Source organism: Podarcis vaucheri, assembly GCF_965113315.1.
Source record: "Podarcis vaucheri genome assembly, chromosome: 9".
Lineage (NCBI taxonomy): Eukaryota > Metazoa > Chordata > Lepidosauria > Squamata > Lacertidae > Podarcis > Podarcis vaucheri.
The window spans coordinates 36586666-36608949 of NC_138767.1; the positions used below are offsets into that span (position 1 = coordinate 36586666).

At 41.8% G+C, this 22284-nt stretch overlaps 1 protein-coding gene across 1 annotated transcript in view; it reads right to left on the minus strand.

Moving 5' to 3' along the window:
- Nucleotides 1-22284, minus strand: part of MAML3 (mastermind like transcriptional coactivator 3) — a 275966-nt gene that overhangs the window by 200282 nt on the left and 53400 nt on the right. The window lies entirely within an intron of this gene.

Here is a 22284-nt window from a genome sequence, read left to right on the forward strand (position 1 = left end):
TTTTGGGTGACCTTTGGGCAAGATGCTTTAGGTGCCCCCACCCCCAGTGGGTCCTCCTAATCCCACCTGATATCACCACCCATTCATTTACTCTCTCCACTAGGGCCTCCTTTCACACAATTGCCCCCAAGGACAGAACACAAGACAAGGCTCCTTCTCCTTCTCCTTCCTTCTGTTCCTGAATGCCTGCTCAGAGAGGGCAGATGAACAAGCAGCAACAGGAAGGGCAAGATGCTCCTTACTTCCTCAGCGGCATCAACAGGGGCTACAGAAATCAGGGACTTGTGTGATGCTACTTCTTCCTATCAGTATTCATAGCAAGGTCACAACTCAGACACTGGGAATCCCTGAGCCTTGTCCATTTATAGGCCTATTATCACCACCAATAAGACATTCAGAATTGTCAGTTTCAACCCCCTGCCGATATCTAAGCTTGCCTAGGGCTGCATGCAGATAGGCAGAACTGGAAAGTCTTCCATTTATTTTACTTGCAGTTTTATGAATGCACACTAACTAAAAAATCTTGCAGCTGACTGATTTTGCAATATGCAAGTGTTGTGAACAAGCGTACCACACCCAGACAAGCCAGCCAGGCAAGAAAGCTGGGATTAAGATAATTTGTGCCATACGGGTTGTGCTGCCCACTCTCTGGCACAATTCAACAGTTTACTGGGAGAGCCAGAGTTGAAGTTGGAAGGTATGAACCATTCAAAATACTGTCTCTACTTGGGGGGGTGCGCGATTTGCAACCATTATTCCGGATGTGCTTGACATGATTGCATCTGTATTTGTCTTTATGGGGCATTTCAGGTTTTCTTCCTAAATCTGGTCTCTAATTTTTAAACACCCATCTTGACTACAACTTCCATCATCCCTGACCAATGTGTGACTGGGGCTGATGGAAGTTGCAGTCCAAAACATCTATAGGGCACCAGGTTGCGGGAAGCAGATACACTAGCTACAAACAAACCATCACAGAGTAATGTATAAAACATTATTAAAAAATTACTACATATAGAATCTTAATAGTGCCGTCCACTACAATTTGGGTAGCAGTATTTTTAGGGAGACCAGAATATTTAGGATCTGCTCCACCTAGTGAGATTCAGGCAATGCCAGGCTATATTTTTCAGACAATTCTCTCACAGCTTAGCAAAATCTCAGCTGGCACTGTCACTGGATATAATTTGATAAGGATCCTTTGTCTCTGCCTGCAGTCTCCGGGTATATAGCACACTTTGCTGTGATAATTGGTTTGGCTGTCCATTCCACCCATCAGGTGATAGAAAACTATCAATCAGGCTAAATGCAATGTGAGAGAAGTCTCTTTAGCCAATTAGCTGGTAATGAGAACATTAGCCACAATATCTTCAGCAGAGGGCACCTTAGCAATTGTTCTATCTAGGTGATTAATAGTGATCATGTGATACTACAGGAATTTTATGCTGTTATATTAAAAAAAATCCAAAAAGAATTATCCACTTCACACTCTTAAATATTTTAAAAGCCACTGATGATCTTATGTTCGTCCCTGCTTATTTCTGTGTCTTGGAGATTAGAACTCTTTGTACCAAAACAGCATTCCAATTATATTAGAATTTTCCTAGATGAGAGGAGTTACATAATATCAACTCATGTCCCATAATTTTAAGGAATTATGTGATTTTTCTAAGAAAAGCAATGGTAGTAGAGGCCAAATCCATAACACAAAAACAGAGGCAACATTGCTATTTGAATGCAACCACACAGAGGCAGCTTCATGTGCCAAGCTCTTTATGTAAAGTGGCTCCGTGCATAATTTTTCACCCAGCAAATAATGCAGTGCTTGGAATGAAATAGTTTGGTTTACCAAAGTTCACTGAATTAGTACAACAATCTCTGAATTACACCTGAAAGTAAGTCCCCATAGTTGCCGAGTGAGCTGAATGTGCATTAAGTTCATTTTGGGGTTGTGTTGTTGTTGTTGTTTTTACTCTTTGGACACTTCAGGCCTTTAGGCTTAAAGATCATAATTGTTGGGGAAATCGTAGACTCACAGAACCGTAGAGCTGAAAGGGACCCAAAGGGCCATATATTCCCATACCCTGCACTACAGGAATGTCAGCTTCAGCTGCCTAAAGCCTGGAGGGTCCAGGCAGCTGGCATGAACAGTACTGGGCAATTCACATTCCATCGTGTGTGTATGTTTTGATATTTTATTACTCTTAAGTATATTCTGTACTTGTAACATTCTGAATGCTGAAAACAAAATTCTGAGGATCATTTGGGTGAACTGGAATTAACTGCGAATTTCAACATGAACCAAACTAGTTCTGCAAATGAATGAATGTGAAGTGAAATTAGTTTATTTCTGGAAATGCTGAACTTGAACTAAATGAGCTTTCTGAGCTGTAACATTATCCCAAGAGAAAACAAAAAAATGAGTGCATAAGTGTGTCAATGTGAGGAAAAATCAACAGAAACATGAAATGAATCATTTCCCCACACTGAGTTAAGTCTCTTCTTCCACAACCATCACAGAAACACAGTGGGCTTGTCTTGTGGAAACAGATTGCTCCATCCTTTTCCACCATCCCACTTCTTAGATAGCAATTTATTTATTACTAAGCTCTTAAGAGGCCTGCATTTTCATGGTGGCTGCAAAGGAGGTGGCAAGTATGGGATTGCAGGCCAGTGGACTTTTGTGTGTGTTAGAGCTGTGGCTTTTCACAGCAGAAAATGCCTCTTGCCTTGCACACATATTTAATGAGCAAGCAGGTGCCACTGATTTAGTCCCAGGTAATTTCTGCTGTATTCATGGGGACTTACACCTGAGTAAATATGCTCTGAATTGGGTTGTGAAGTGCCTTGCTTCTACCCAAAGTCAATGTCATATTCCTGAGTGAAATTTTAGCCTCCGAAAACTGAACCCTAAATGCTATGAAGCATGACAGCTTGGAGCTTCTTCCTGTCCTGTGCTTGATTACATTTTGCCTCCCACAACAGGTCTGTGTGGGTGTTATGTGCATGTGTATAAGCAACATGCAGGATTTAGCAGTACAGATCACAGAAGCACACTTTCGGAACAGGAAATGCAAAGTAGATAATTGCCAGAGTGATTGATACAAAGATACATATTTTACTGTCTTTAATTTTTTGTACTTTTAGGGTAAAATGTATCGAACGCACACACACAAAATTTCAGGTGCTATCAGGAACTTTCAATTAATGATCGGAATGTGTCAGGGATTCTGCTGGCATACCTGCCACCCTACTACCCATCCGTCTCCCTGCCTGACCTGGTCTCAGGTGTGGTGTTAGTGAATGCTCAGGCAATAAAGCAACAGGCCCTGCCAGCAATTCATTTTTCTGTGTGGCAAGGATCTTCTCTGGCTGCAAGAGCGAAGCTCTCAACAGCTCTCAACTGCAAGCGTGTGGAGAGGGGTGAGGGTCAGGTAACCACTTCAAGTGCAATCTGGCCATCTCTGCCTATAGGGAATGTGAAGACGGGGGAGTTTCTTCCCTCCTTCAGATTCCAAACAGACAAAGGGAGGCCAGCTATAATATGCACTGATGCACTCTGTATATCCCCACTCACCACTAATTACAGAGGTGTAATTAGTAATAATATAGTAACTCCAAGTGTTCATGACAAAACTGATTCTGCCATGGGTCAGCATGCCCTGTCTACTGCTGAATGGACCTTAGAGAGGAAAGACAGAGAACTGTGGAGGACTCAGCTTTCTTCACCTGCAAGTCCCTTCTGCAGTAAACAAATCGGACCATCCCGTCGTATACTGTGACCAGATGAATAAACAAACATGGTTGCCACAATTACGGAGTTGCACAAGGCCTCATCTGAACCAGGAATGTCTCTTAGGAGATATCCAAGCTTCCTGAATCATCTTGTGCTCCCTGAAACAGGGAGCTTTACCTGAAATTCAGATGAGCACCATTTTAGCCTAGTTTGGAATTCCTATCATTTCCCTGTAACACCTTAAGATACCTTAATTGAATTACATACGGTCCAATTTTCTTAATACAGAGACAGGCTCTGAGTGATCTGTGCTAGAGGAGAGAGGTGAGGCAAAAGAGATTAGTGAGTGGAGTGATGATTGGAAGTGGCAGGGTAATCAATAGGCCCCGGTTCAGAGGGTGAACTGACAAAATTCAGCTGCACTCTGAATGCTATACATTCACTGGCATAAACTCTCCAAGTGAGATTGGGATGTAGGAGGAATGCTACCAAGTCAGATGATTAAAACCCATTTTTCTTCTCTAACTGTCCTTTAAAAATATTATTCCATTTCTCCACCCCACCTCTTATTCAGCCCCTCTTATATTTGAAACATGCAATGAATTTCAGATGAAATGTATTAAAAAGCGCTTAGATGCCATGGTGATAGGCACATTATAAATACCATAGAATAGAGGAGATGAGATAGACAGATTTAAGCACACAGTGAATTCCACATGAAAGATATTAAAATAAAGCTAAAAGGTAAAAAAAAAAAAATCAAATCCATTTATAGGAATATTCTGCAATATACTCAGCCATTCAGTTAAAGGCATTGGTTCCAGAGAGATCAGTGAAAGCTCCTGCCAGTGGCTTCAACTTAACATCTCTGGACAGCTTCTGCAGTCACTCCCCATACAACATTTCTAGTGCATTTGCTGGAGTCTAGCAAAGAAAGCAGTGGCTCAAAGATCTGAATGTTAACGGGAAAGTTTCATATTATTTAATGCAAGGGGGAAAGCTCATAGTCTTCCAAAGCAAACAGGAAATTTTCTCTCTCTCATATCTCTCACCCACTGGTATTAATATGAGAGGCAGACGTGCCACTATCGTCACGGTAGCAAATGTTGAGGGTGACATCAGGTTGGGAAAGTTTTATCAGGGGCAGGGGGCGGAAATGGGTGGGTATGACATATACTGGTAGACATATACTAGATTCAAATATACAATTGATTCCTCTAGTAATAATTGGTGGAAAGGAGCTAGTCAAGGATCTGCATAGTACTAAGTATTTGACATACAGCTCAGAAATCCTTTAGTTAGTTATTTGCTCGCTGGAAAGGTTCAGCAGGTCAGTTTCTTTCTCTCTGCTTGGGCCTTGTTCCTCATTTGTAACAATGAGACCCACCAAACTGCAGGAGCTAAGTATATGGCACTGACTCTCTGGCAAGTGTGTTTAGGACTGCAGGTGGGCAAAACAATCCTAGCAAGAGGGTGCAGAAGGTGAAGAGTACATCACTTATGTTGTGACGTGTGGTCTGTGGCTTGGCTTGCTTTCTTGCAATATATGCACTGTACTTGGTGGTGTCCTGCTTTTTGACTGTGACACAGCTGTAATCTGGGTTGTATTGGGTCAGTGATGGCTTGGCATAATGGGTGCATAGTATTGCTTGGTGGCAGGCAACTTGCAAACACATGCAAAAGGGGAACACGTCAGACTGGTAGTGTTTTCTGTGGTCTCCTGTGCACACTAGATGCACCAGGCTCTACCACTTGGCCTGCCAGGTTCCACTGGCACAAGCAGCTTGCCTTGGGGGGATGGGCAGACACGGCTTTTTTGGAAGCATAAGATGGTCAACAGTGTAGTGTTCCAACATCTGCCGCACAGGACAATATTACTAAAATTGTTACAGTTCTCTACTCGGCCCTTTATTTACAACAGGAGAAAACACAATGGTGACATCGTGCTGCGCTAAGCACATTTTTTTGTTTACCAACACAAGACCAGTTTGCTTGAAAAGGACAGCGTTGTGTCCCGGACACAGAAGCAGCTGTGAAACATCTAAACAAGATGACATGAAAGAGTCTATGTTGCCCAAACTGCAGGCTGAATCTGTTGAGGTCCAGAGAAACACTTATTAAGTGATCATGTATGACCTTTCATGAAGTCATCATGTCATGTTGACCAGCTGCTCAAATTTCAGAGTTCAGTGCTGAAGTCCACCCCTCCTTTTGTTTTTGTAATGAAGTGGTACCTTGGGATGCGAACGGGATCCGTTCCAGAGCTCCACTCGCATCCTGAATAGAATGTAAGTCGCAACTGCACGCCTTCACATGAGTGGGTCGCATTTCGCCGCTTCTGCGCATGTGCATGACATCATTTTGACCGTCTGAGCATGCCCGAGCGGCAAAACCCGGAAGTAACGCGCTCCGTTACTTCCAGGTCGCCGTGGAGTGCAACCCGAAAATACTTATCCTGAAGCATATTTATCTCGAGGTATGACTGTACTAGAAAGTTGTGTGGCTGTTGTTTTTCTCCCACAGTAGCACAAATGAACACTGTGGCAAGTGAGTGAGGAAATGGAGGTGAAGACTTGACACTCTGCTTTCCTGACTCTCTCTTTTTTCCTGTTTCTGCTGGATTGACCTAAACAGAAATAGATTCAAAACAGTATCACTATATGGATTTTATATCAAAGGATTGTACCATATAGTACATTTTTTCATATATTAAATCAACACCGCACACCCATGTGTGGTGCATGATATTCTCATGTTTGAGCTCTTAAATGTTATAGCTATTAACTATAGTGTAGCCAGTTATCTTTATATATTTGAGTGAAAAGCTGAAGAAGATGCAGATTGAGCTTGGGAGACCTAATTATCTTTTGTTTTCTAAACGTGAACTGTTTAGTTTCTAAATCCTGTCTGTATGTATTGGTGTGTGACTATTGTTTGTACATTACATTTAATATGGGGAAGAGAAAGTGGAAATAATACAATTCTTTTACTAGAAGGGGCATGGATCTAGTGTGAATTCCAGAAGTATGAACTCAAGTCATAACATTTAACTTATGTGATTGGTATAGTTTTCTGGAATCACCATAAGGTGGTATTTTAAGATTTCAGAGGTTTATATACTACTTTGTGTGACATATACATAAGGCCTCTGGATAGAAATTCAACTTTTGCAGCTAAGACATCAAGGGGAACATCTGATTGTAAGAAGTGGACAGAACTGTCCGCTTTGTTTTGCTGGTGTGGAGACTGTCAAGGGAGCATGACAAGGTGCTATGTTTTGGAAGGTAAGATTTATTTTTGTTCATAGAAAGGCTGACGTTTAAAGGCCTTCGTTGCCTTATTTTATCTCTGCTTCTATTTATTAATCTCTACGTGGTGTTAAAAAGAACTTTTATAGGAATATGAAGCTTGGAACACCTGCCAAAGAGTTCTAATATAGCCCACACATGAGCAGCTTTTTACTGTATGTTAGTGCCACACTTTATAAAGCAGCATTTGATTTTTACATTACACACTGTAATGAAAAGTTTACCAAACCTTATTTTTAACTACCTCATAACCCTGGCTGTTTCTAAACATGTTGCAGTAAGATAGCTAATTCTTACACCCTGAAAAAAAGAAAATTCCGTACAGATTTTTGTAATTCACGAATTGTGGTGCCGACATTTACCCTTCACAATGAACTGTGTGTGGGGAGGGGATATGAATAATCAAGAACATACACATGCACTAAATATATACACTGGGGGTGGGTAGTGGCTTGGAAATGCAGGGAACACATCACGTGCTTATCTCAAGTGCTTATCTGGTCAAGAAGGGTCCCTAAACCCAGCTTATAACAATGGCAAAGCAAAGAAACAATATGACAGTCTTAATCAGAACATTGAATTTAGAGCACATGGGAGAAGTAATGTCTCTATTCTGTACATGCAAAACAGCAGTATATCCACCCTTCTTCACATGGGAAAATGCTGTCCATTTCCAAAGAATCAATGGCTATTAGGAGTTCCCGCACCCATCTTCTGTCTCCTGCCTAACCAACCTCCCTCAAAAAGGATGGGGGGGGGGGAGAGAACAGACAGCTCCTCTTTCTTCAGCTTTTAACAGCTTTGGGAGGTCAGGATGCTATTGGTTCAGCTTTGTGTGCGATATGGAGCTGTTCACTTAGCAACAGCAAGCAGAAGAAGCAGACAGCCACACCACCTGGTTCAGTGAGCGTCTGAGTGGTTTAAAAGATTTGCTCTTCTACCGCACAGAAACAACTTGGCTCCGAGAAACATTCAGCATCTCCTGGGGCATCAGGGAGGGATGTGGTGTCCAGCACCTTGAGTTAACATGCCCAGAGAAAGGAGCCTTGACACAGCACAATTCACTGTTAATAACAGGAGGCCTTAAAGCTGACGGAAAGTAACTTGGTAGAGCACATTTTAACGTAGCATGCAAAAGCACAATCTCTTGGCCCAAAAAGAGAAAACCAAGAGGAACAGATGTGTTAAGAGAAAAAGATGTGGACAAAATTATTACTAACGGTTTTCATAAACCACTAGCAGTTTGTTTCAATGTTCCTTGTCCAAAGCAGCTTCTCTCCAGGAAACAACATGGAAAGTTCATCAGTCTTCAAATTCTACATTCCAACCCATATCTCTTATCACATTATATTTTAGTCCCTTGTTTTCTGGATTGTTTTGTTTTATCAGAGAAAGGCGAACTCTGAAATGCACTAGGAAAAAATAACCCGATCACAAAGAGATTCTCTCATCTAAACCTAACTTTCAAAATGACACCATCATCCTCATCTACACATCAGTTCTCATAAACGAATAATCTCTTTACCTAACGGTTAACCCCACACAGTCCAATACATGGGGTGACTTAGAATCTGTTTGCACCTGCTGTTCTTCAACATGCTGCAGCTTATCACGATCCTCTCCCTTGTGAAAAAAAGGCACTAACTTTTCCACAATATTCCTTCAGATGTCTACACAGGTGTAGCAGAAATGTACACCCTCATCCTTTATGGTAAATCTATTTTTTAAAAAAAGTAACAGGAGGCGGCATTTTAGGAAGAGAGATTATATATGGACAGCAAAACAAAACAACAAAGAAGTTGAACAAGGATACAGTGGTAGTCTGGTCCAGACCTACCCACAGCCAGATCTACACTAGTCTTTGTCAGCGGACTGGCAGAAGCCACCTTATCATGTGCAGTCCCAGTGACTGGCTCCCTAAGGGATGCCTTTTATAAACCATGTTAACATGGATACTTGAAGGGTCCCTTCTAGTATCCAGGTCCTAACCTGCCAAGGGCTTTAAATTAGGGACAGTGACACTCCAGATGTTGTTAGGGGAAGGGTTGGAGCTCATCAGCAGAGAACCTGCTTTTTATGCAGAAGGGTCCCGGTTCAATCCCCAGCACCTCCAGGTATGGCTGAAAGACGGCCCCGCCTGAAATTATTGAGAGTCGCTGCAAGTCAACGTAGATAACATTGTGCTAGATGGACCAACGGGCTGACTCAGTGTAAGGCAGCTTTCTATCACCCTATGCTAGATTCCCATCAGCCTCAAACAGCATGGTCAATGGTCAGGGATGATGGGAGCTGTAATCCAGGAACATCTGAAGGACCACAAGTTCCCCATCCTTGCCTTAAAGGCTAAACAAACCAGTAGCCCGGGCTATTTCTGGTTCAGCTTATACTATACATGTAAGCAATTGCTCGTGTAAGCAATAAGTCCTCTTTATTAACTCTCATTTGACCACAATTAAATATGTTGATGATATCATGCTACAGATGTTTCTACCATTTTCAGTATGTTTGCTAAAGCAAGAAGACTCTGCTTGGCTATTAGTAACCTGGAAGTCCTCCTCCACCCACTCCAAGTAAGAATCCACCAACGGTGTGTTATTTTATCCTTTTAACCCTCCTTGAGAAAGTATTTTGTTAGATTTTCCTCACATTCAAAAATACAATAGACATACTATGAAGGAGAGGAAACAGTACTTCCTCAGATAAATCATATGCAATTATATATTCAGTAGGAAAAGTAAACCCTGTAATTTTCTAAAGACAGAGAGATGTGGTGCTTGCTGAAACTCTTTTATTGAGGCTCAGCACTGCCTTCCACAAGAGGCACAGTGTTTGAATTATAAGAAAGCTGTAAAGACTTCCTCCAAGGGTTAACTCACTTAGGAGGCCACACTTACATGGAGCCAAAGCCATGTGGTCTGTAGTATGTGGGAGCCCAAGTATGCAATAACCACTTGGCCTGAACAGGAGGTCTCCACCTGCACCCATTCTTGCTTTGCAGAGAGGACTTTGCCCCACCTCTCACTAGACAGGATCCAAGGAGTGTGAGACAACAGCATCTTATAGCAAATACCATAAAGGGCAATGTGTGTGATGCATGTATGACAAGCATCTGCCTGGTCCCTGGCTCAATCCCTGGTATCTCCAGGTAAGGCTGGAGATGTGGAAATACTTCTGCCCAAAACCTTGTAGAACCACTGCCAGTCAGTGTAAACAACGCTGAGCTAGATGGAGCAATGGTCTGATTCAGAATGAAGCAGCTCTCTATGTTCCTATGAACACTGTGGCCAGCTGGCTAGTTTTAGCATCATCTAGACTAGTTGGAGTCTTGCCTTCATTTAGAAGCCTGCAGTCATTGCTACCCAATGGGGAAACGTTAAATTTGGATAAGCAATTCCAGCCCATCTCTCGGTAAAAGAAGAGCTGGCAAGTGAAGATAAAGTAATGACTCAGGAAAATTGAGAGTTCTCTTCTTCTTTTATCTTTAAGTCAAGGCAAGACAACATTGTATTCTGCTCACCAAGGTCTTTTCCCAGAAAGAAAAGCTTCTTTTAAAAAGCCAGCCTGCAAATGAGCTGCCTTGTGGAAGCAGCCTGGCCAGGCATCCATGACGCTTCTGGCCAAGCTGCAAAATGCTTCCAGTGCTCTGGCAAGCAAGATACCTGGCAGCACACAGACTGCTGCTCTGCAAAACCCCCATTCCCACATTTTTCAAGTAGGTAAGAAATAGCAGGAATTCTTTTGAAGCAGCAAGAGACCCCCACTGTTTCTTCTCTGTATCATGCCCAAATGAGGTATGACCCTGAGTCTCTCCCAAGCCTCCTGTGCATAACAGAGAGGATGCAAGCGAGCAGACTGGTGATGACCACAAATGATGGCTGACTAGGAACATGAGCCAGCATTCATGGATCCCGCAGCATGGTGATGATGTTGTGGATGATCACAGGCTGCATGCCTTGCACCCCGCTATGCCTGCATAAGTCATTGTCTTGGATATATAAGGGTGCCAAAACAGCATTTTTTTAAAAAAGAAAAAGGTGAATTCCTATAACCAAATAATGCCTTTTGCCCTTCGATGTGACACCTAGATCACAGGTTTTAAAAAACAAAGCGTCACAAAGTGTTGAATTGGAAATTATACTGGGACATTTTCTTGCATTATCTGGAACACTGTACAGTACATTCATGAGAAACAAAAATGTAACCTTTTTTATTGGTGGCACCATTTGGCAGGCAGAGACGCAGTTGTTTCCCAAGTGGGATGAGATTGCGTTAAGCTATCAAGAAGAAAAGTAGAAGGTAACGTTGCCAGCTTTAAAAGAGAGAGAGAGAGAGAGAAGACATATATATTTCACCTTGGTTCTCTCCCATCCCTGAAGCTATGTATCTTTGGTTTTTTTACTTCAACAACAACCGGGCAACACATCTAGCAGCAGGATGTTGTACTAAAAACAAGATAAGTCTCTGCTTTTTTCCCTGCCATTCTTTACAGATGACAGCTCAGTACATGCCCCTGCAATGTTAGTAATATGACACTCCCATCTGCATAAGCTCAACAAGCCAACCAGCCCCAGGCTACATCTTTTTCTGCAGCAGCACAATTTCACACCCTTGCTCAGAAGCTCCAAAGAAAAGGAGTTAAGTGGATCCTCCCATCATAAATAATCAGAGTTCTAAGCAACTGCTGCTCCTTCTCAGTACATACAGCTAGGATTTAAAAAAACAAGAAATCATGGTAAAAAAGCAGCCACGTGTTTTTTCCTACCTTTAAAATGGGGTTCTTTTTGGCACCAATCCACAAAGCAATCATCTGCTATCAGGCATATATTTGTAAACAAAGCACCGTAATGCAACTTTGTCATTTTACAATTTGTCAGAAATAAAATAGCTTGCTATGCACTCCTATTTGGAAAAAGGAACAACTGATGAGTAACTATTTGGGAAAACTGAAGCAGAGATGTGTTTTGCTTAGTACTAAAAGAGCTGCAAAGTAAAAAGTTACAAGGTTGATTCAAAACCTTCCTGTTTGAAAGGTGCCCCACCCTTTAATCCACCAGGAGATCTTTGAAAATATAATATTTTAAATACAAATACTGCAAATGGCAAGCTGCATTTTAAAAGGGCAATTCCAGCCTTTGAGTGAGAGAAGAGGAACTGGATATCATTGTTAACGACACTGGACTGGAGGTAGTGCAAAAGTATCACTTAGAAGAACATGTTTTCTTAGCATATGGTGCCGGGGTGGGGGAGCATGGGGATGTAATTATATGGACACTTGCCTGGAAGCAAGCCCCCACTGAACACAGTGGGATTTACTTCAGAGTAAGCATGCATAGGCATGTGCTGTAAGAATCACTATCGCAATCTATTAAAAGCTGCTAGAAAGCATTTGGTGTAATAGCTGTTTCATGTCACACCAGTGGTAACAGAACAGAAGCTGAGAAAGCGTGACTGCTAGTGTCAAGCGGGCGGGAAACACAGAGAACCCAAATGCTTCAGTTTCTTTTTTAAAGCTTCAACAGCATGATCGTGCTTATCACCTTGGCAATAGAATCCCACAAGGTAGAAGAAGAAGAATGGCAAAAGGCTCCAGGAGTGGCAGAGAGAATCCAGTCCTGCAAATAGGCCCATTAAGACACACCAGTTGGAAGTTATCAAATCAGATCAACACAATTGTGGAATGCCATTCAAGGCTTTATAAATCAGCATGAAGAGATTACAGCTGATGCCCTCCTAAACAAATAATATTGAGACTCCACCTGTTCCACACAGATTCTTACAGCTTTATGTTTTCTTGAATTTGCTCATGCACAAAAAAACGGAAAGGAATTAATAATAATAAAAAGCCAGCATAGCACCCAAAAACAGTGACTCAAGATCTGTTGTGTATTGTTTGGAGAACTGTTTAATGGAAAAGCTGAAGGCCAATGAAGTAGCTGCCTCTTAAGTGTCCAGGCTTTTGCTCTCCCTCAGTGGACTTTGCAGGTTACAGACCGCTACGTGGCCTTCCTTTCTCACAGTTACATTGAACTGTTTGGCTCTGGACCTAGGACAGGAACAAGCACTGCCAGCTGGGCCATCTGCCTCGTATTGCTTAGCTGCACCTTCAGGACTCAAACAATATTTTCAGGAAGCTCATGATGACAAAGGCTGGGAACTCCTGTGAGTGAGTTCTGATAGCATCTGCCATAATGTTCTCCACCTCTATAAACAAAGTTATGTTAGCACATAACTTTAAAGCAGCACATGCATATACACAGCTATATGTGTGTAAACTCTAGTGCACAAACAAAACAATCAGAATGGTGTGTTGGCTAGAACTGGAGGTTTCAATGTGGAAGGAACAGAGGTAAGGTACTTTTACAAACCACTATTCCCAACCTAAATTACTTTACAGAGGTGTTGTAAGGCTGTCCTAGTCACTGCTCTGAGCTTTATGGAATACATATATAATAAGAAAATAAGTAACTGGAAGATAAATGCATATTCGCATGCCTCCATGTCTTTTAATTAAGATAAGGGCAAGGCAAAACAGCCCTTCCCATGATTTCACAGCCCTCTTTGTTGAGCACAAAAAGGAAATTCCACTTTTGGTTACTTGAAGGTTTTGCAAACAGTGGCTAATATGTCTAGAAATGGGGTGGCAGAGGGGGAAGTACAGAACTATGGAACTACCTACATCAACTGATCAGCTGCAATAGCAGATGCAGCTCATTTTGTCCCTCAGTATGCATTCAAGCACGGACTGTGCACGCCATCGGCCACTCTACAGCTAGGAGGAGGCAGCGGCCATCTTGTCACCCCCCGCCCCAGAGTGGCACCTGGGGTGGCCCGCCCCCTCCATCCCCCACTTTGTACACCCCTGCCCAGGAGTTGCAGTTCATGGCCAAAGTCCAATATGTTCTAGAGTGACTGACTACATAAAACTCTAAGGCCCCCCCCCCAGCATTATGGAACTGGCAGATGCACAAGCTACAGACCTCAAATAAGCTGCCACTGTTAATGTTCCAGGCAAAAGCAGCCATTAAATAGCCTCCAATCTCAGGATGATTCAAATTATTTTCCTGCAGCCATATCTGATAGTCTATTTTTGCCTTATGCCATTTATCTAATGATAATGTGGGGAAAAGCAATTCTTATGTTAATGCATGATTCGGAGAGTCTGAATCCTCTTAACAAGATGCAGCAACCAAGCCAGACATGTCCCAAGGAATGTCTTTGCTTGGTCCTTTACACTTCACTTGAAATCAGGATACGGCACTGAGACTTGGCAAGATGTAGAAAGAATAAGCTTCCAGTGTGATTGCTGCATGGAAGAGCCCAGAAGCATTGTAGCTTGACGTTATTTATCCAACCTGACTTGCTATGAAAATGCAGCTGAATCAAGCAGTTGACATAAAGGACACTGTATTTATAATAACCTGTGCAGAAGAAAGTTAGTAAGAAAATCATGCAAGACTTAAGGGGAGAATATAATGTTGGGTGAGCAAAAGCAGGGCCACCGAATGATAAAGCTTTAAAGGGTGACGTATGAAACCTGCCCCATGTAACAGATCCCTTCAGCAGCATGTAAGTGAATCATTAGAGATACCCATCTGAATGCACTAATCACTGAGGGTCAAGAAACAAAGACAGCTTAACCACAAATCTGAGATGATGAAGGAAAAGAAGTGAGAACCAGGAAGAAAATTTGAACCAAGAGCAAGAGGGCAATAAATGACCAAAATTAAAAGAAGATTGATGGCGTCACAAGAAACCGTAATGTGTTCTCGAGAATTATGGCGAACTATGTGCCAAATGGAACAATTTAAGGAACAGAGAGACATAACTGAAGTGCTACTGTCGTGCCTCGAAAGTCAAAATTTATGGGCAGCCCCAAACATCAGGGAAAGATGCTCTGGTTATTATAAATCACTGCCTCTGGGCCAGCAAAGAATTGTGGATTTCAGTGAACTAAGACATGCTTAGGGTTACACCCTGAGCAAGAGCGAGCCAGTGCGATTCCACTGATGAAGCTTTGCTGACTTTTTATGGTATCTTTATACTTGAGCTTTAGTATTGACACACAAAATACATTTTGCATCACTTAGTAAAGACGCATGCTTCTGTGATCTCAAAGAAAATGGGAGCCACAAGCACTCCACAGAAGGCCTTGATAAACTTGTTGTATTCAAGGCAGGTTGAACAGAACAAACATAATCCAAAATAATGAATGAGTCCTAGTAAAATGTATTTTTTTGTAGGATAGCCCACTGATACCTCTATGCACACAGAGAAGGTGTTGACATCTCAATATGTGTGTAACAAAAGTCTGTAAACCAGGCTCAACCAGGTCTTGATTGTGCAAGGTTCTATTAGCAACTTGGCCACTGAATAAACCATTCACACCTGTTTGAGAACTTTGTGCTTACTAACCCAAAAAGGCTGGACACTTGAGAGCTGAATATTTCACATATTTTGCAGAGGCAAACCCAGTTTAGACACCAACAGCACAATCCCGAGCATGCCTACTCAGTAGTAAATCCCACTGGGTAATGAGGCCTATTCTCAGGTAAATAGTATTGAAAGACTTACCTGGCAGAGAGTCCCATTGAACAAAGTGTGGCTTACTCCTAAGTAGACATGCCCAGGATTGTCTACTATAATCAGGAAGATACAGACAATCAGGGCTGGCTGATCATACCCATATGATAAACTTTTTCACAAAATCATGTTTGATGTATTAATATTTTACATTTTTAAGTACACACTATGATTAAAGCATCCCAGGTGGACATCTAAAAATGTAGTTCAAAGAGAATGGGGCAGAGTGCAGACACGATCTGTAGAGCAGGAGAGATGATGTCATCTGTACTTGTTGCTTGCAGGGTGAGGGGCTTTTAAGTTTATTGTTATTACCTGCTCAAATTCAAAAAGTGTGGAGACAGAGGAAGAAAAAGTCAAGCCGGAAACTCAGCATAGGACAATAAGATAACCAATGTCTGGTTATCTTATCTATACAAATCAAGGAGAACAAGCAGAGATTCCAGCTTAACAACAAGGCTTGGGGAAAATAAGAGTAGAGCTCTTTCAGTCTGGAACCATTTTTGCAGACGCAATTATAACATTTAACAGCAAGTACAAAAAAAACACATTGAAATAAAATAATCTCTAGAGGGAAACAAGAAAGTGAGGAAAGCAAACAAATAAACAAATCCCATATTTGCTTTTCCAGACTCTACCAGCAGAGTTTTCAGTAACTCAGCTTGGGGAAAACTGCATCTGAGAAGTATGACACTTCCACAAAGCAGTTTACTGCGGACTTGGTACTGTTCATGCATGGAGGTTTTGCAGAGAGTCCACCTGCTGTCCTTTTCACAATGCCATCCCCTATTACTCTCTCATTTAATATGGAGTTACTGTTTTCACATAAAGTCTGTTAAATAGAAAATAAGCCCAGGCACACACCCCCACACACACACCCCACAGAGGCTGCATACAAGCATAACTTAAAAGCACATTCGAATCACATCCCCTCCCCACCCAAGAATTCTGGGCACTGTAGTTTTCTAAGGGTTGCTAGGAATTGTAACTCTAAGGGGGAAACTACAATGCCCAGAATTCCTTGAGGGTAAGAATATGCTTCAAATAGGTGCAGTGTGTACACAGCTCCACACACACCCCACCCTCATGCACAGACAGATGCATAACACAATTACACACACCAGAGAAAGAAAAGAATGTGACATCATTGTAACTACTACCTTTGCAGTTCAGATTTGACTATCTTTTTGTGAAAGGTAGGTCCCAAATAAACACATTTAGGCCACCAGCTTTGCGGGGGGCGGTTAGAGGGGAAGAATGTATTTATGGGGATGATGACTGTGGGGGCATCAGGCCCCTGCAGAGCTTGTTTGAGGCCGGAGATGGGAGTCCGATTAGTTATAAATTTGAACAAAAAAGCATCTGGTCTCTGGTGGGGGCCCCCACAACCAGCTTAACCCTTCAAGTATCTGTCTGACCTCTCCACTCTGCACAGGCTGGGGGGTGGGTGGCTGTTTTAAGTGGGGGTTTTTTAGAAGTAATAAAATAAAATGCTGGCACTCATATTTTGATAAAAGTCCAATGAGTGAAAGTACACAATGAATGCCATTGGCAGGGAAAAAAGAAAGAAAGAAAGAAAGAAAGAAAGAAAGAAAGAAAGAAATGACAGGAGTCCCTTCTGGTGAGTCCCGCTCACCATCATGAGAAACTCCCACACTTCAAAATTTACCCCGGCACCAATGAAAGAAGTAATGTGAGCATTGGCACCCCTGACGTCCTGTAGGAATCTAGTTCATCCGTGTCAGGCTATCACTTCAAAATAGTTTTCAGTATCATGTTTATCTTTTGAATTATGTAAGCATTCATTCTGCACTGTGCTTGTTTCTGGGCAATACCTCTCTCGACCTGCTCTGACTGTAATACTTCTATAGAGTATATAGGGTTTGTTACTGAATATTGTTGATACTGGATATAGTTTGATTGTACTGTTTAATTATAAACTAATTCCCTTTCTAGAATGTGATCTTTTCCCCACCTCTTGTTCACAAAGGTATGCTTTCAATAACTCACCTTTGAACTGAAGAATGAGGGCAGCCCACATAGGAGTCGCTAGCACAATTAAAAGCAAAGACTGCTGATGGAAATGCATTGTGTTCCAAGTAAGATGCTATTCAGCACAAGGCTCAAGGTCTTCCATTTACAGTTGTAAGTGTTTATTTAGAAGGTGATAATTTTATTTATTTATTTTATTTTATTATTTGCTTCACACTTCTGGAACTTAGTATCTGGCCAATTTCCCATCACTGTCATTCTCTAACCATTTGTTTATCCTTGATCCATCACATGGAGATTACAGAACTCAACAGCCTTAGGTCCCTCTTGTGTATTAAAATGTGCAGTCCACAAATGCTGATTTTTAAATAAAAATATATATTTATATTTGTTATTTATTTGATTTATATATTGCCTTTCATCTAAAGATCCCAGGGCAGCTTGCAAGAGATAAATTACTTTTTAAAGGATCTTAAATCCAGCACAGAAACTGGAATCCCAATGTTATTCACCAATCAAATTCTTTATCAAAACAATTTTCTGCTTAACAAAACGTATTTGGGTGAGGGTCTGACTCAATAATGTGTTCTTTAGTTCTGCTTTTTTAAAAAAGTGGTATCAAGTGTTGTTGAATTATCATTTTTATTTATTTATGTTTTAGCTTGCAGTTTTTACGTTCTGAATTTTTTACTATTTTTGATGTGTTTGTTTTGATTGTATAGGGATAAATCAGGAAGAAAAGAGGTAGATGCAAGGAAGTGGAGCAAATGACAGATGTGATTAAATGAAGTTCTGCACATGACAGAACCCTCACTTCAGCTGAGGGTCAAGAGGACTAAAGGTTTAAAATGTGTGTTTAGAATCACAGAGTTCGAAGGGACCCCAAGGGTCATCTAGTCCAACCGCCTGCAATGCAGGAATATTTTGCCCAATGTGGGGCTTGAACCCACAACCCAGAGATTAAGAGACTCGTGCTCTACTGACCAAGCTATCCCAAAAAGATAAGAAAGAAAGAAAGAAAGAAAGAAAGAAAGAAAGAAAGAAAGAAAGGAAGGAAGGAAGGAAGGAAGGAAGGAAGGAAGGAAGGAAGGTGGATCTATCATCATAAAATGTGGTCTGCAGTCACATTCTATCCACAAGGAGCAGCAAGAGAGAATGGTTTGATTCACTGAAGGTTAAACTTTGGCTAAACCTTTCCAGTCCAATTTAACTCTTACTCAAAACACCCATTTTTGAAAATGCTAACAAATAAATGGATGCCATGATATATACTTGTAGCAGATGCAAAGTTATGCATAACTTTTTTTTTTTTTTTTTGCATTCTGCACTGCAGACGGGAGTCAAAAACTGTAACCACTTCTATAGCAAACTTACACCAACATAAAACTGGGAACAGCACGCAGGTCTTGAATATGTACATCCACAGATAGATTTATAGTTAAGCATTTATAAGTACCTTGCCAGTTGACAATTATATACAAACATGCCTTCATATGCATAAATTTATAAAGAAGATTTATCTGTTTATATAGCCACCGAACTGGGGATGCAATCAGAGAACTGTAAATAGTCTTTGCCAAGCCGGAGATGATCAACACACACAGGAACTGTTAACTCCTCTGAATGTGATGATTGTGAACTTTAAGCCCCCTGGCATCCGAGATGCCTTTTGTCTGAATTACTAGCACAGCTCTGTCTTATCTAGCCATGCTGCAGTCTCAACCATACTTCAGGAGTTTTGTTTGGGTTAATAACATCTGGAGCATTGCTCTATTAGAACGCCTCACATACCATCGGTGACTAATCAAAGGCTACCATCAGAATTCTTCACCCTTTTACATACAGTCGTACCTTCGCTTACGTATCCCTCTGAGTATATAAACTTCGGGATACATAAGCGGCAAACCCGGAAGTATATTTCCAAGATTTTGCTGCACGCGCATGCACAGAAGCGGTCTCTCCGGTTGCGAAAACGTCGGCCAGACCTCCAGAACGGATCCTGTCCGCAACTGGAGGTACCACTCTATTTTGTGTTACAATAGATTGAAAAGCTACAAAACTGAGGCAAAGGGGCTTGGTGCAAGCAAACCTTGGAGCATTTGTGCTAGCATAAGAGGTCCAGTTCTCTTATGTTTTCTTATTGCAAGGGAGCCTGTGCAGGAGAGATCCAACTGAACGCTGAAATTTTAATAAAGCAAAGGAAAGCAACACCCCCTCTTGTTAAACAGCATCAAGTGACACAACCTGGTTCCCCCTGCATAATTCAGAGCACAATATTTAGCTCTGGAAAATTCAATCACTGGAATGACTGGTGACACTTAGAGGACCTAAAAAATAACCAGGGGAACCTTGGAAAAAAGATCAGAAATGTTTGCAAAATGCAAACAGAAACACCATCTCTGTTTTCTCTCCCTGGTTTGAGCCAAGGAAAGGGAGAAGAAAACACAGATATGAGGATCTTGGGCTAGGCTGGGAATGCGAGGTAGACCTTGAGAAGCTGGAAGGGAGCCATGTGACTCCTGAAGCAAAATACTGCTGTGAAAGTGATAGGGAAGTGTGGGTTCCCCCGCAACAGGAGTGCTATCTTGAGTCTGCACAATAGCACAGTTGTCCAAACGGTGCAGATGTTGCAGAGAAACACTGTGTATCAAGGCTTTTTCAAAGACTTTCCAAGGTAGCTTCCAGTTAAAAACCATCGCAGTATGGCACTGCAAAAGCATTATGGACAAGAGGCATATGTCTCTCCCCCTCCAACATCCCCTGTACTGTTTTGTCTGAGGACAAAAAGCACACAAGCAAGGCCCTTCTGCAGTCATAAGCACAGGACTTGGCTTACACTGGCTGGATACCTGCACAATTGAGAGCGAGAGACACGTGCTCCTCTTCCACAACACTGTCTGTCTATCTATGTAAGATTTATTACATGTCCTTCACTGCAAGGTTCCAGGGCAGGTTATACCAATATAATAAGATACATGCAGGTCCCATTTTCAAAATGCTGCTTGTGCGAAAATTCACTTAACATAGTACCCAAACCTTGATACACACACTACAGATTCTGAACAACTTGCATTTGCCCACTTCCTTACTTCTTTATGCTTTGCTGGTTGGTGGTGGCCATTTGGGGGCAGAAACCATGCAGGGAGAGAAATCAGACAAGTCAGGTTGGTTTTTTTGCTGGTTGGCTGCAGCCATTTCAGGAAGAAACTATGGAGGAAGTGGGAGGAGATTGGACAAATCACATTCTCATAGGAAATAATGGAAATTGTCAGCTTCTTATGCGACCACTTGCCTAATGAACAAATTCCAGGGAATGCATCGTGTTCAAAAAGCGGAGCTTCGTGTGCAATTATAAAAACAAGTACAATTGTTCCAAACGAAACAGAACAGTACAGAGTGAAACAAAAGAAGTTGGGTCCCACAAAATACCTTAGCTGTTAAGTCACAGTAAAGACTTGCATCTTCAGCGCACAGTGGAAGCTATACAACCAAGATACTAGATACACCTGTGTTGGAAGGAAGTTCCACAACCTAGGGGCCACCACAGAGAAAGCCCTTTTCTGGGCCACCATACCCCGCACAGCCAAGGATAGTGGAATTACCAAGAGGCTCACTCTGCCAACCTGAGAGGGTTGGAGTGTCACCTCAACTAAGCACACGAACAAGTTAGTTGGTGGAGTCGCTTATGCAAGTCACCCTTCACACCTAACATAATGGGAACAACAGAGAGTTGTTATTTGAAGAAGAAGAAGAAGAGTTTGGATTTGATATCCCGCCTTTCACTCCCCTTCAGGAGTCTCAAAGCGGCTAACAATCTCCTTTCCCTTCCTCCCCCACAACAAACACTCTGTGAGGTGAGTGGGGCTGAGAGACTTCACAGAAGTGTGACTGGCCCAAGGTCACCCAGCAGCTGCATGTGGAGGAGCGGAGACGCGAACCCGGTTCCCCAGATTACACGACTACCTCTCTTAACCACTACACCACACTGGCTCTCACACTGTCCTCTCTTTGGAGGACAAAGACTGTAAATCTATACAGCAGCATGTACAAAGTGCTAAATAACAATGCTACAGGTTTATGTGGCACAACAGTAATCAAGTCATTAAAGACAATTATATGTTGGCCTGTCATCCAGAGTAAAAAGCTTTTGGCATGTAGTTCTTGAATTCTCTCCCCCCCCCCCCCTTGTGTCCTCTCATTGGAGAAATGTCACTCTCAGATCTCGGTTACAAGAATGCATCTGTTTCCTTTAAAAGAAGGAAATGGAAAGAAACAAGAAAAAACAAAAACAGAACAGATCTCAATTCCTCAAATAGCTAGAAACCCCACAATTGCACCTGCATTTTTCCATAAAAAAAATTAACTGTAAAAATCACACTGTTCCCCCCCCCTAAAAAACCTCGGCTATAGTATTTAAAAACAACTACAGCAAAGCAGCTCTCATATGCCAATCCCTTGCATTAAAAATGTCTTTTCTAAGTGATTATGTGCAGCAGAGCCATCCATATTTCTGCTAGAACAAAATAAAAATAAAAATCTGCATGACCTGCCAGTTAGGCCAATTGGTGACAAGGTGTCTGGTTTTTAAATCCAAAGCTATTTTGACATTGTCAGAGCTTCCAAGACAACAGAGAAAGTCCCACAGTTGAGTGAGTTAACCTGATCAAA